Source organism: Oxyura jamaicensis, chromosome 8 (genome assembly GCF_011077185.1).
Source record: "Oxyura jamaicensis isolate SHBP4307 breed ruddy duck chromosome 8, BPBGC_Ojam_1.0, whole genome shotgun sequence".
NCBI classification, from domain to species: Eukaryota; Metazoa; Chordata; class Aves; order Anseriformes; family Anatidae; genus Oxyura; species Oxyura jamaicensis.
This window is the reverse complement of record NC_048900.1, coordinates 6235274-6249831: the sequence shown is the minus strand read 5'-3', so window position 1 is coordinate 6249831 and position 14558 is coordinate 6235274. Positions and strand designations below refer to the sequence as shown.

Genomic DNA, 14558 nt, shown 5'->3' with positions numbered 1-14558 from the left:
GCCAGCTGTGCAGGCCTCAGAAGGCATTGGGGATGGTGCCCTCAGAGCCGCACTCCCAGCATAGATAGCTCAAGGGTGTCATCATGCCGCACGGGGGCCTAAATGAAATTAAATCTCTTACAGGGGCCTAGCTGTATGGTCACTGAACACCACACCTGGAACCATTTAGATTCTAGCATTACTAGGCATGTATTTTATTCTTCCTTTTAAAATAAACCTAGGAAGTGGCTAGGTTAATGCATACGACCTTAGCCTAAAGGATAAACAGCCAAGCCAATAAATATAATGCTCGAGCTCCTGCCTATTCCTGTCTATACATGCAATCATCTATAGCACCTGTATCCTCTCTGTTGGATGTTTTATGACCAACACATTAAAGTGCAGAGAAAGAGAAATGCTGGTCACGTGCAATGTATTTAAGTGATTTTTCCCCAGGAACCAAAGCACTAAGTTGATGATTGTCAGTTCATGACAAGCATGTTTTTCTTTTTAATTGTGGAAATGAAATACTACATTTGTCTAATTGTTTGAAATTTAATTAACATAAAGTTTTGCTTAATACAAGTGACTTTCTGTGGTTAGAATGCTGAGGGGAGAGAAAGGAAGGAAGGAGGGAGTGAAGAGACCTGCTTCAGTATCCCTGTCCAGAACAGCTACTCTCACCTGTCCTGGCTGCCAAACTCTCCAAGAAGATGCTGTGGCAATGGTGCCCAAGAGGTGGTAAGTCTCAGAAAACAGGCTGGTAGCCATTACATTGCAGCAACTATGGACTTCACCAGCCCACAGGGATCTAACTGACAAAGCAAAGAGTCAGGGCAGGGGTGTACTCTGGCCCCGTGACTATTGACTTCCCTTTACTGCCATTTACTCAGTTAAAAAAGAACCTCAAATGCCCGCTGCCAGCCACTTCAGGGTCGATATAAGCAGCAGAAAAAAAAAAAAAAAAAAAAAAAAAAAAAAAAAAAAAAGGAAACACTTGCGTTTCCTTTCCTGTCCCATGCAAATATTATCAAGAGAGGGCAGGGAAGAGACAAGGATGTGGCTCTGGTCTATTTTACATGAAGTAAGAGATCAGGCCTGGAACATTGAGGAGAAAACTTCTCTCCACCCACCACCCAAAACACAAATATTCTCTTTTTGCATGATTTTCTCAGAACAACAAAGATCCCAATGGATCCTATGGTTCTGTATGCCTGAAAGGCAAAGAAAGAAAACGTGGATTTTATACTTAACAAAAATCAAAGTGTATCTTCTGACAGGCACTATTCTAGTTGTGAGACGTGAAATTGTATATACTCATTACTTCATAATAGGGCACAAATAGGCTCTTTGATATTTTTCGTCCAGAGTTCAGAAAGTGACAGTGATACTGTATTGCTGAATTACAGTGCTTACCACTCAGGTCTGCTACGGTTATTTCCATAAGTAACTCCCATACGTATAGAGATGTATATATATATATAAACTCACTAAAGTGAGATGGCACAACCAGTCCTCTTCAGATCCAAAAAAAATCACCAACTGTGTTATTTTTTAATTGGCTTCTGGGGATGTGACCCAATTATCTGCAATTGCAGGTTACATATAATATCTATTATTTCAAGCTGTGCAATATAAAGGAACCAGTGGAAAATGACATTCAGCAGTTTAGAGAAATGCTACTGGGTCTAATAGAGAATGACTGAAGGTGATAAATTTGATAAACGCTGAGTTTTGAACACACCACTTCAATGACCCAAAAGTGAGGAAAGCACAAGGAGCTGCACAGGACGATCTTTTGGCCAAGACCATTTTCCCCATGCTCTTGTGCAAGCTGCCTCCGTGGAGGGGGAGAGAGCAGGAGGAGGGAGAAGTGAGCAACAGAAAGGGAAATGTGGTTAAGGCAGTGGCTTTGGCGACCATCTGACTGGATTCATTTTCTGTCCCTGCCTAAGAAAGTCATTTAGGAGATGTCTGTGGCACAGTGCCATCCTGCATTTAGTTTGGCTACTAAAAGCAGCTGTGCTCACTGCGAGTAGCAGCAGATAGCTTCTCTTACAGCTTCTCCATCCTCTGTCTGTGAAATAGGACGGGTAATATTTCCTTTCCCTCGCCCTGCTTAGCGTATGCAATCTTCTGTCTGAGCACGCTGGTACTAACACCAGGCTGAGCTCGTGGGTCCCAGTCTTTGGCACCTTTTGGCAGCGCTTGGTTTTGCTCCAGAAACAAATTATACTGGAGTTATTCTTCTGTAGTTGCCAGAGGCACTGTACATTTATTTTGCTCTTGGAGGAGGACTTCTGCTCACTTGTGGAGCCAGTGTGCAATTCAGCTACCAATTTATCTCATTCTGATTGCACAGTGTGTTGTGAGTTTAGAATCCCTTTCATCACAATGACCAGATCCCTGTTTATACTGTAGCCCTCTAAAGGAAACAGCATCCAGCCGTGTTTTTCTTGCTATCTAGTCATCAGGGATAGAGACAAAGACTTGCCTTGATTAATATATAAAATCCAGTTTAATATTATTTTGTAATATTTAATTCCAAAAGCATATCTGGTTGCTAATATTAATGCATTAGATTATTTGAAATGATTTAAGCTATTTTTATTAAAGATAGTATGAATATAAAGCATTAAGCTTTAAATGTACAACAGCTGTACTTAAAACGTAATGATTTATTGCTGAACATTATTATCAAAGTTGCACTCACATTCCAAACTGAATCATCTTCATGTACTGCCCCTAGAAACTTCTTTAGCTGCACACAGTAAACTGGGTGGAAAAGTGTTAAATACTTTTGTTATCAATCAGATCAGCTACCCTAATTAGCTGTATCTAACCAAGTGATAAAAAGGCCTGTTCAGATTTTAGGTAGTGATTTGTTTTTTCAACCAGAGAATGCAACTGATGCAATATCTGAATGTTGTTACTCTAGATTAACTTGGGAAACTTTAAAAAAAAAAAAAAAAAAAAAAACACTCAAATCTGGACATGTCTAAACATGCCCAGTGCAAATACTGGAAGTGGAATGCAAATGCTAGGACAGAAAATAGTAGTTGGGCTTTTTCCCTTGTATTTCTGGTTTTGAACACTGAGGAAAAAATGTCTTCGTATGTAGGAAAACCTGGGTAAGAAAAAGCAAATATCTTCCCTTTACCCCTGTGGAAGAGAAGTTTACAATTCTGGCTTCAGTTAAAGCTGGAAGGAAGAACCTTTCAACTTTTCGAGCTACAAAGTCCTGTCCTCGGTGTGGGTACTTATGACTTCTTTATTTAAGTACTGAGTGGGGCTTGCAGGAAGGAAACTGAGACAGATGGGAGCAAGCAAGAAGGAACATGACTAGGGTTTGCTCTTCAAGGCACTCACCTGAAGAGAGGAAGGGAAGGAGGGGAAAGCTGGAAAGCTGTTATATTCTGGTTTCTCATAGAATATCTGTGTCTTTTACCATAAGATATCACTAGAAAATAATAACTTTTAAAAAATTAAACCTTTAAACTTAAAAATAGAGTTGGTGGGGAAGGGTGCATGGCTTGGTCACATAAAGTCTCCCTGGCTAATTTTAATTTTATCTTGTTTTTATTTGAGTTAATGATGAAAACTTGTCTGTTTAAATCTGTGCAGCTTCTGCCTGCTCAGCATTCAAGATTATTTCATTGGGATCTTTAAAAACTGCACAAATTCATAACAGAATGCAATCTCCATGGATTTACATGTGCAATCAACTTCCAGTTATTTAACTAGTGTCTTAGCAACTGCATCCTTTAGCAATACACACAGCAAATCACAGTTCCATTTAAAGAAATGAACTTCTATTAATCACTCCTAGAGTCCATTTAAACAAGCATCATATATTTCTTAAAAACAAGAGTTTGCCATAAATGACAAGATAATTATTGTGAATGTCTAGTTCTGGATAAAGGACGGGACTTACAATACATGTTTGAAGATATAACAATTAAAAGTTAATTGAAATACTTTTACAACGCTCCAATAATTCTTTTCCTTCTGTGTTTATTATAGGCCCACAAACACCAATCCTCATATAAATTAGAGATTAAACATGCCTTTAATAACACAAACAGCAAACATAGTTTTTTTATCTGGTATCCTTTAACAGATAATGAATGTGTCTAAAAACATATTTTCTTAAAACATATTAATATATGCCCTCGCTGAGAACCGTGTGGTTTGCAAATTAATTCAGTCTTGTTTTCTGCGGTCCCTACTTTGTATTATTTAAGACTTGACTACACCGGTGTTTCTCTTGTACCAAACAATGCTGTATTGGCCTAAACAGATCTGAGTTTCTGCAGTAATTTTCTATAGCATTAAGTAGGATTATTTTGTCCTTACTTCGGTTTGATGCAGCAGGTTGTTTTCATTGCTGGCAGACCCTCAGTGATATTCATGTGACTGTTCAGGTTGCGTACTATGTAGTTGTTTGACAGTGTCAGCCCACACTGCTTTGCAGGTCAGCCAGTTTTACCTTTCTCTCCTGCTCTAGAGACACATTGATTAGATGCCACATCTCTGGTCAGTGCTGGTGCTCAGCCAGATTTGGCCTCCCCTTTGTTTTTTGGTTTGTTTTTGTTTGTTTGTTGGGGGAAGTGGACCCGCGGCCCCCCGGGGATGGTTTGGTTTGGTTTTGCTCATTTGTTCCAGAAACTAGAATGTTAGCATTTTGCATTAGCCCTTCAGTAGGCCATCCACTTGCGTGAGATCCACACTTAAGTCCTGTGTCTGTTCCAGATTAAGGATGGTGAAATGAAGCATCAGAGAATGTGCGGGGTTGAGAGCCTGAAATGATGTGTACCAAGGCACAAAGGGCAGGGCTGAGTGAAGGCGTGCACGGGGTGCTGGGTACTGCATCATTAAAACTAATGATATGAAAATATCTCAGAGAAAGCACGAGCCACCCATCCATGTTTTCATCAGCTGGGTAGAATTTCGCCTTAGGGCACCAGCATGCTCCCCCATGCTGGCAGACGCAGCCAGATCGCGTGGGGAGCAGTGGCGGTCGAGCCGCCGCCTCGCCTGTCTGACAGCAAGCGATCCCAGCGTGACAGATCTTGACTTGCCCTTCTCTGCTATCCAGCCTCAGCCATTAACTATTCATGCAAGCTCCCAATTAGACTGTGGAAGATAAGAGCATTAATTGACAAAGTCATGTTCCTTAGTGTCTGACAATAATGATGTTACCCTTTCTGTTTTCAGGTAGGTCTTCAGCATTTTATGTTGTTTATTATTTCTTCTGTGTTGAAAACAGACAGGAATGGATGAGCAATAACTGTACCTTCTGACTGGTTTGGGGGCCATTCTTTCTGATTTAGAAGCTTTCTTTCAGGACATAGTTAAGTTTTCCATTTTGTGGTATTTCCCCATTAAGATACCGCTCAGCTGAAGTAACATGCTTTAATAACTTCCCAAGTAGAATCAAACAGGCAAGTCCTAGCTTTACTGATGATGATTAAGGACAGGAGTCATGCTGTGAAAGAGCATGACTAAGTGCTGTTATTGAGAGCTGACAATTTTCCTGGAAGATGGATCTGATAACTCCATAACAAGCATATTTCAGTGAAATGACCCAATTTTAGAAGATTAGTATATTTTCCTAAATTCAGTAAGCTTTTATAAAAGTGCTCATGTCTACAGATCTGTAGGATTCTCTAAAAGGAAGCCAAAAAGGGAGACTTGGAAATGTTGTCCCAGAGAACTGCCGTCCAGAGGAGCATCCCACAGGACCACTAGCATTTCATGTTCTGGATCTGTGGAGACGTGCAAGATTTAGTGATAAAGGCAGGAGGAAATCAAGGAAGGAAAAAACAGTGTTCCAGGAGGTCAGCAACTGGCAACATTCTTCCTAGAAAAGTAAAGTTGATGCCAAATGAAGCCTCAAGTTGGTCTTACTCTTGTAAGTAATTAATGTAGCCATTATAGCTAATAGATTTTATGAGCTGGGAGAACTATCTCACTTGTATAAATTAATTGCATAATATTTCGCAGGTAGAGGTTAGACCCCACAACCAGGATACAGGGTATAACAAATACAAATGAGAGTCACAATATAATTGGATAGTAGATAGCCACAGGCCTTGTGAAACTATACGAAGACAGAAGTCTTTTAAATAGAAATGAGGTATCTTACACTGTTTTAAATATTTATTTGTTATTTTCTCCAGCCATAAAAATGTTTTGCGTAAAACCCACCATTTGTAATTCACCCTTTTGCAGCTTAACTGAGTAGAAGCTTAGTTATGGTCTTCAGTAGAGAGAGGATTTGGTCCCTCCTTTATTTTTCCTCCTAGGGATCCATTTCACATCTGTAAAAGGACTTTCTATCAAGAAAATTAGTTTTTACCCCATATAACAAACCTCTCTTGGAGAAGGCAAGGAGCAGCTGTTCAGAGAATAATAAAAGTTCCCAGGTTATGTTTTAGGAAGAGAGAGGGAAGGCTTCACGCCCATCCATAGCCCAGCAGAGCCCTGAGATGCTGCTGCTGCAGTAGAGGGAAGAAGATGAGAGCAGTGACACAGCTACACCCTGATCTGTGGCTGCCACTCTTGGCAGAATATCAGAAAATCGCCCGCAATCTCTACTATCTATAGAGTGTAGTTATCCACTGGGGCTGCCAAGTGAAGACCACCCAAACTCACCTTTTCTAACCATTCCACTCCAATTCTTTTCTTTTTTTTTTTTTTTTTTTTTTTTTCCTTTTTTTTTCTTTTTTTTTTTTTCAAGGAAAAACAAAACAAAACAAAAACACTTTTTTGTTGCTTTGCTGTTGCTTTGGCCTAAAGTTAACAGACCAAATTCATAATGGGACCTAGTAAGTAAAGACCTTCTTGTTTGTCCTCCAACCTAATGTAGGTTTTCTATCCTTTCCAACTCTCGTCTAATTTTTCCTGACCAATCTAATTTTCATTATATTTTCCATAATGTCCTGTTGATCCAAAAATGTTATTTCTGCTGGTGCTTCTATTATCCCTACTCTAGGCAAAGTCATGTACTTTTGAAGATTCACACTGCAGCCGGACAGTTTTGTTTCAGTCTGTTCTTTGAAAGACATTGTGCTGCAAAAAAGTTCTGGGCCCTGAATGTTTGCATTTTCTTGCTAAGCACTGCACACAGTTCCAGAGATGCCTAGGGTTCTTGGGTACTGGAATTTCATCATTCTGGGTTCTGCCTCCTTTGCCACATTTTAAATAACTGCACTATGAAACATAATTTTCTGTGTGATCTGAGTTTTTCTTATTCAGCCTTTAAGGAATCCTTAATCTGCCATTTCCTTTTTTCCTGTCATTTGGTTCATTATGTTGCTGCATATACGACTGACTCATCGTTCCTTCTGGTCTGAATCATACTCTTTAATATGTGCATTTGTATCTGCATAAGAAATATTTTGAAAACTTTAAATATGTCTGGAACACACAGAAGCATAGTAGCTCTAGAAAAAAATAATTTTAGTAGGTCCAAGAAAGATTTCACGAAGCAAAGCAGCTGCTTTTGCATTTTATTTTTCAAAAACTCTTAGTCTTTGGTTTTGGAATTTTATGCTGTGTTCAGAATATCTTTTTGGGAAAAACAGTGCGTGTAATGGTGACAGAATTGTTGCCAGATTTAAAAATAACCTCAGCAGCAGCAGCAAAATGCTATCCCTTGCAGTTTGTCTCCCTGCCCCAACATTCCTTGTATATTTTCAGTTATCATCATTCACAATTAAATAGTTACAAAATGAATTTTATGAGAACTTAATATGATTCTGAATGCTCTGAAAACCATGTGGTATATATCACATATACAGCTTGCTGAACTAAGGAGAGAAATTATCAAGTCAGTTATGTGGAAGCTTTCCATGGTCTCCTTATATGACCTTGTGCAAGACCATGAATGTTTGAGGTCAGAGGCAGCATCAATATTCATTTCTACATGACTCATTCTGAATACTCCACTAGACAAATTTTAAAATAATTCTAGTTAACCAGCACTGAAAACATTTTGGACACTGACCATTAAAGTTCTACACGTTGGTTTCGCAAAATAGTTTTTCTCAATGTTTTCTCCTAGTAGAAAACAAAATAAAAACTTTGATCAGACTGCCCCCTACAGAAAGTGCAGCAATGCTTTTTTAATTCCTATGGTTTACTGTCAAAGATATAGGAGAGTTCAGAGGAAACATGTCACAACAGTAAATTCACCTATAGCTTCCAAAAAATAAGCAAATATTAGACTAATGGTTATTTTTCAAGATATTTTAAGTCCATATTTTTGTAGGCATGTATGTGTATTTAAATGGAAATATCTTTCCAGGAAATGTCCTTAAAATGCTACTATTTCACTGCTTCTAAAGGAAGAGTGCAGTGTGGAAGCACAGGCCCTGCTTGCTAGTCTACTACATTCTGTATGCTGCTTTTCATTCCCTTTTTTTTGATGATAGTCATTTCTCCTGGTCGGAAATGACTGGCCCATCCACCCCTTCATCTGCAGCTGATACCAAGCAGTGTAGTTCCACTATGACTTTGTGCCTGATTGGGCTCAGGCCCAATCAGGCACATTAAATGACATTTACTAAATGACAAGTACTTCAAAATACTGAAATGTAGTCCTGTGAAGCTCATAATGTAAGTTTTCCCCTTATTAGTGAATTAAAGGAGTATTTGTTAACGACTTGTATGTTGTAAGCATTTTTTAACTTTTCATTGTTTAAACTCTCTCCCAATAGGTCTGTGTATGGCAGAGGAAGGTTTCTGACAAAATTTCATACAGCTAGAAGTAAAAGAATGCTTTAATTCAGCCTTCAACAGGTATGTTTCCGGGTACAAGAGAAGAGCATTCAGACATTTCCATACACTAGACAGATTTAGGGTGAAATGCAGGTCTAGATTTTGAATGGAATGAGAAAGAAATGCAACAGGCATTACAAGCGCTGGTGTTCCCATTAAAGACTGATATTTTGTACAGTTAGGAGGGTTACATATTTGTACAAAGAGTGACTCTGGCAGAGCCACTGAAAACTTGGATGTTAGCTTCAAAATCTTTCCATATCAGATACTAAGACCTCAGACTACATTAGGGCAAAGGTTTTCCATTTGACAATGGTGGCTGAGGAAAATTTACAGAACTGCAAGTTTTTGTGGGTATCAGTAAATTTCTGAATGAGGGAATGCCATTTCTAATAGTAGACCATTTTTCTGATGCTTATGGCTGTGCTGGAAAACACTGTTGTCTAAAAATTAATTATTTCAAATTTAATGGACTATAAATAATAATTTAAAATATGAAACTTTTTGGAGGAAAATGTCAAAAATGTAACCCTGTTTTCTCCACATCACGGTGCTTTCCTCTGGGACTACCTGGCTTTTATGACATCCTAGGTGATTCCAAGTCCCACCAGCTGAAAAGTGGAAGGAAGTTTCTCAGAGATTGCTGCCTTTCCTATTTTTTTTTTTTTGTTGTATAGTTTTTTAAGGCATGCACCAGATCCTGGCTTCACACATGAGATATTTGCCCAAAAAAAGATCAGAGAAAACATTGAATATTTTTATTATGAATTTTGCATCCTTGAATATTTTGAGAAAATGATTTATTTATATCTTAATTTACCGTGGAAGGCTGTTTCTTTCCCACAAAAAAGGAAACACTCCATAGTTAAATCCCAGATCGCACAGCTAGGTGACCATTTTCCAGACAGACCATAAGCCAAATGAACACTGCCATTAGTCCCTTTCTGCTTTGTGAGCTTATTGTCCTCTTTGGATCTGGAAAGAAACACCCCAGAAGTAGAAGTGCTTATTCTTGCTTCAAAATCTCTTTTAATACCACTCACTGAAATAATATCACCACTTTTCCAACTACGTTAAAATGCAGTTATCATATTGGAAAAAGAGAGAGAGAGAGAGAAAGAAAGGGAACACAACACTAAACACCCATTGTCTTTCAGCATCCATTAGGAAGAGAGCACCTGCAAAGTCCCCATAGAAACTCAAACTAAATAAAATCAGTGTCTTACCTCTTGATGATCGTAGTCATTTCCATATTTTAAAAAATGAAGATGATTGTCATTATGAAATTTGGTCAAACTTAAGATCCAAATTGAAATAAAACATCACCAAGCTGAAGCCTATTTGGATGTTTTCAGCTGTTTCTTTAGTCCTGATTAGGGTGGAATTTCTGAGAAGTGCTGCACATCCTCAGTCGCCATTCAAAGAAGTTATAGCTGGGGTATTTTGCAATTGAAATGAAGACTCCAATTAATATGTGTCATTTGCATAACATGATTTTTTTTCTACTTGGACTTTGGTTATGAGACATCTTAACATTTATGATGACACTCTTATAAGGTTTTGAACTACATTTATAATCATAAATTTTTTTTAGCTTAAATATTGACTATGCACGCTGATCCAAAATCTGGTTGAATATATAATTCTGTTGGATTTAATTTAACAAAACTCCAACATTTTTAAAGACAAAGTCTGGCTGTTTGATTTTTAATTTCTTTGAAACGCTGCTTTATTCTTTTATGTTCATGCTTTTTATTTCCACAAATTTTCACATTATATTTCTAGGCATGGTCCCATTACTCCACCCATGCTCCTTAATGACAGTGAAAAGAATTTTTTTAGAATCAGCATGTAGTATGTCGCATGTATATATATATTTATAAAGTACATAGTAAAATGAATGGAAGGTCAAATTTTAGCATAATGTATGGAAGGTATTAGTCCCCCAGTAAATGTAAGGCATTACATCAATGGAAACCAAATTAAATAGCCTCCTTGCTGTTGATCTAACTAAATTTGCTGCAGATTTCTTTAACTGTATTCCCACACTCTGTCCTTATCATAAAGTATGTGTTATAGAAGTCTTACTCTATGAAGTACATAATTTGCAGAAATGGATTTTTTCCATCTTTCAGCTTAAAAGTGATTCTTGGAATCTCATGAAGTGCTCTGTTACTCTGGAGGCTGTTTATACTGAAGTCTATATTCTTGCTTCTCTTTGTGGTCAGAGTTGTAGCTATAATGTGATAAACAAACAAAAAAATAAGGTAGTATGATTTTTTTTAAATGTTTGTAAACATTTTTTTTCATTCATTTCTTCAGTGAAGGTTGGATAAATAGGTCATTTTTAAGGCATGTAATTAAGTGTCCAATTTTTGTAATGGGGTGTCACATTACAAAATGTGGTTTAATAGGGTGTCCCCACCAAAAACATGGATTTTGCCTATCTTTCAGATGGGCTTTAGTAAATAATATTAATATATTCAAAATCTGCCTATAATAGCTGGAGTAATGTTTTCCAGTAAATGTTTCTGCAGGAAAGATCTTCACAACTTATCTCATGACATCAACCTTTATGCCATCATCATGAATCTTAAAAGATGTTACATTAAATAATTGCAGCAATTAACTAATTTATCTAGATAATTATTTTGTTTCTACATTTTTTGGTCCTAGTTATGTCCAAAATATATACACGTTATTCAAGGAGGACTACAGGGAGGCTTCCTTCAGTGCTGAGCTTCGAGGATACCTTGTTTAAATGTTTATAGACTGAAACACCTAAGTACGTTTAGATCTCTGACCATATCTCTGTAATAAGAGAGAATATTAAAAACAAACAAATATACAGTGAGTTAAAAATACATTAAATGTGAACAGAAACTTTATTTTTGACTGGAAACATTTGCTGTTGACATCAGTATGACCTTTGTCTCATATGTGTATTTTCTTCGTTTTCCCTTCTTTATATACTCAAAGAATTCATCCCAAATGACATGTCATTTTCTGTAATTTAAGTTAAATTTAAATAATATCTAAATAGATTTATGTTTGTCTTGTAAATTAGAGTTATGCTCTTGGCAGCAAAAATTAAGGAGCTGGCTCGTGAAAAATAAAAAACAACTTCTTCCTTCCCTTGTTTTGTCCTAGTTCCTTCCTTCCTCTGCCAACAATCACAATTCTTTCTTCAAACGGAACACAGAGAAAGCCTGACTTTTCAGTTTCTCTTTTGCATTGAGCAAGCTGAAGCAAATTCAGCAGTACAACTCCAGGCACTTTTTTGCTAGGCTTCTAAGGAAACTTCCAAGATGTTGTCTATGAGATGTGCCAACATGGTTCCTTAAATTACATCTCCACTAGTCTAAGCAAAAGGGGAAGCATTAAAATAATAATAATAATAATAATAATAATAATAAAAGTGTTTTTCTCAGCGCTTTAAAACTGAAATACCAAAATACCTGGTTTTCTTTTGCAGAAATGAAGGACATCATGACCCAGACACGCAGATCTTGTTGTATGGATGCAGATGAGTTTATACAGTTAGGCAGCAGATTAAGATTAACATGGTTGCAAAGGGCAGACTCCTGGCCTGTAACTCTGCATGGAATATCAGGTGAGTCTACCTTTTTAGTGGGTTTCCAAATGGCTAGAAATTCACAGATAATTGCATTAGGGTGATGCATTATCATGAAATAGGGCAGGATGACCAGTCTGTCCAATATACAATCAAAGATGTTTTTTCAATTTTTTTCCCGTTTTCTTGGATATCACACAAATATGAACTTGGTCCTCATGGAAATAAAACAGGCATAAACCACAGAAGGGTTTGTAGGACTGGAGCCATGGATTGTTTCCTCAAGGACAGTGTGCCACATCTTAGATCTTTGTATTGCATAAGTTTAACTGTTGATTAAAATCAGCCTTCCCTATTCCCATAACTGCTGTTTTCTTTTAGCTTTAGACATCACCTTCAAGTCTAAGTTACTAACTAAATTAAGTGAGGTTTAACTATAGTATTTTCAAGTGTGAATAATTGATTGGGAAGATATTTTTTCCCATGTGTGGCTTTTATTTGTTAAATTTTATTCATTTTTGAGTATCTAAATTGCAGACAATATGCAGCATTACAAATTCATAAGGCAGCCAGATGATGACTGGTGAAAATATGCACAAAAAATCCTCCTCATTCCCAACAATTTTTTCTCTCTAAATATTTTCTTCTCCAAAGATTTTTCTCTTCCATTTGAGACAACAAATGTTTTATTCTTCTCTTTGGTCACAAGTAGTACTAATATGAAAACAATGAAATTTTTAGCTATGTCTGCTCTGAAACTTCTTCCTTTTCTGTTTTTCATACCAACATAAACCTCTGACAATGCCAATTTGGATCATAAAGGTAATGAAAATTGTGTTTATACTGAAAGTACAGAATGGCACTTCCTAAAAACCTGAGAATATGCAAGCATGCATGCCTGTCAGCTGGCCATGCTCTTATTCATTCCCTGACATGAAAGGTATGATCTGGCAATGTTGCTTCACAAGAGATATCTAGAGAAAGACAAAGCAAAGAAGAAATAATACAGTAGAAATGTGTGAGATGAGTGGGAGGAAGTAAATGGAAATCCTCATTTTTACATTTTCTAGTTCTCTGATTTTGTTTGCCCCCCGCACTAGACAACTTGCCAGGAAAATGGGATTGCTAGTCCTAATGAGACAAATATTTGTGAGGAATGCTGATTATATAACCACTCAGAGTCTGAAAGAGCACATTTCTTTCAACTATGCAGCAGAGATGGGCTGGTTAAGCAATAATAATTAATTTAATTTGCTAAAAAAAAATAAACTTCATCCAATAGTGTATTTAACAGCAGCAAAAGAAAGTTTGCAATAGCTTTTGTAGCATTATCCTACAGTCGTGGAACACTGAATAAATAGTAAACAACTCCACTCCAGTTCTTGCAAGCTGGAAAGCCAAAGCAGAAAAATGTGAAGTTGGCCACACTAAAAAATGTTAAAGGCAGTTCCAGGAGAAAAAATAAAAAAATAAATTAAAAAATCACAATCATTACCTTATTAGTTGTGTTCTAGTACTGATTCTAGTCAGAATTTCTACTCCTGAGACAGAACCCCCATTAAGAATACATTAGAAATATGCATAACTTCACATGATGCATAGAACAAGTAAATAGGTCTGAGCACACTTAAATAAATGTCTTTGAAAATTAGAGTCAGAGAGGCCAGTTAATGGTAGGAAGCTATTTTTCCTCTCAATCTTGCTTTATTTCATTCTCTACTTACAGGATACTATAACTTATGACATATGGTCTGCTTAAATTAGGCAGGCACTCGAAACCTTGTTCCTTCATTTCAGCGTGTGAAGCCAAGTTGTCTATTAATAGGAAAAGCCCTGGAAGAATGTGCATGCAGCAGTCAGTCTCTGTATGGGGAAAGCAAAAGATATAATACAATAGGGAATAAAATGATTTCTTTGTGTATTACAGCCAGGACCACTATAACCTAACACTGTTCCAGACAAAGTGGAGAAGTGCTGTTAAATCTGCATGTCTAGGAGATGGTATGCTAGTGACTTATCTCTGTGTTATCCAGCATACAAACTTCCCAGAGTCATCTCCAAGTTGTCATGGGCAACCTCTTCTCTGCTACCAGAGAGGAATAAACCAAGACCACCAGCAAAGTCATTATGTAATATGCTCTGGATATGAGCATTGTCCTCAGGTATTGTATTTAAATGAAAGACTTTAGGGGAAAAAAAAAAAAAAAGAAAGAAAGGAGAA

General features: G+C 37.2%; 1 long non-coding RNA gene across 1 annotated transcript; it reads left to right on the top strand.

Annotated features, from left to right (window-relative positions):
- The first annotated feature begins 577 nt into the window (after positions 1-577).
- On the top strand, positions 578-14481 carry LOC118170407. Its single transcript, XR_004752703.1, has 5 exons — positions 578-720; positions 5635-5893; positions 8703-8784; positions 12239-12376; positions 14371-14481. It is a non-coding gene; the product is annotated as an uncharacterized LOC118170407 (long non-coding RNA).
- Positions 14482-14558: the final 77 nt, after the last annotated feature.